The sequence below is a fragment of the Cavia porcellus genome, unplaced genomic scaffold, assembly GCF_034190915.1.
Source record: "Cavia porcellus strain 051 isolate PalLab524CR breed Dunkin Hartley unplaced genomic scaffold, mCavPor4.1 scaffold_1, whole genome shotgun sequence".
NCBI lineage: Eukaryota > Metazoa > Chordata > Mammalia > Rodentia > Caviidae > Cavia > Cavia porcellus.
Genome location: NW_026947484.1, coordinates 214,109,108 through 214,110,156, shown reverse-complemented (window position 1 = coordinate 214,110,156; position 1,049 = coordinate 214,109,108). Strand labels below are relative to the sequence as shown.

General features: G+C 40.5%; 1 protein-coding gene across 5 annotated transcripts in view; it reads left to right on the top strand.

The window, feature by feature from the left end:
* Camkmt (calmodulin-lysine N-methyltransferase) overlaps positions 1 to 49 on the top strand; it is a 391,740-nt gene extending 391,691 nt beyond the window's left edge. For all 5 annotated transcript variants that reach the window (XM_063229142.1, XM_063229136.1, XM_023566367.2 and 2 more), the window contains one exon: positions 1 to 49. This exon is cut by the window's left edge and continues 533 nt beyond it. The gene's annotated coding sequence lies outside the window, so the exon portion shown is untranslated.
* Positions 50 to 1,049: the final 1,000 nt, after the last annotated feature.

The following is a 1,049-nucleotide window of genomic DNA, read 5'->3' as shown; positions in this document are numbered from 1 at the left end:
CTGGTTAAAAAAAATAATAATAAAGTCTATCTTTCTGAACTCCCTCCAATTAACTGTGTTAAATCTGCCATCTCTTCTTCTGTCTCTCTTTCTCTCATTTTTCCCCCCATTTAAACAGGATGTTTTTTCCCTCTAGACGTATAAGAAATGACTACATCAGACCACAGCCTCATAAACTGACCGTTTGTCCTCTGGACACAATAGCGTGGCCAGCCCTCTGCTCCTCCTCTCCAATTATGTGTGATTAGTCTCAGTGTGCTGTGTCAAGGAGGGGGAGTGTGCTGAGTGCTTATTATCTGTTTAGGTACAAGAAGAGCACATTTAGGCTCTGACTATGAATGAAAAGTGAGCCTTTATGAGGGCTTAAATCTAACTGCTGCTGTTCTCCAGGCCTCTTTCAAAATAAGTCCTTCCCAGAGAAAATTTAAATAAATGGTTGACAAACTAGGTTGCAACCAAGGGAGTTTAAAAACAAAACAAAACAAAACTCAGTCACACCATTATCTGATTTAAAATAAGCATATATTGCTAGGTGCTTTGACTAGAGTGTATGGTAAACATTTAATAGGTGCTACCTAAGATTAGGAGCAGAATACTTTTTCTGCAGGGAACTCAACCCATTCTGCCTGGTGCATCTTTGAGATACTCTAATGCCTTTTGTGGAAATTCAGATGTTTATCTGTAAGGAATCCTGTGTGCCCACTTCAGCAGTAATGTCATGAGGTAGGGAAACTGTATGCCCTCGCATCTTTAGTAGAGGCAAAGTGTGTGTTCTGTGTGATACAATTAAAGTGATGGGGGGGGGGGGTCTGGGAGACGGCATCTTTTGCTTGTCAAACAAACTTAGCTGTCATAAAGTTAGGGACTCTCAAATGTCTTCTCTGCTCACTTCTATCACTGAACAAATTTTTCGCCATCAGTTTGCATGTGCTTGTATTCACCACTTTTTCTGCTCCATTAGAGCACCTAGATGGATCTCAGAAGGCATAGGTCAAGTCGCAGTTAGATCATACATTTCTTTCTCACAAAAACTTGAATTGCAATGCCAA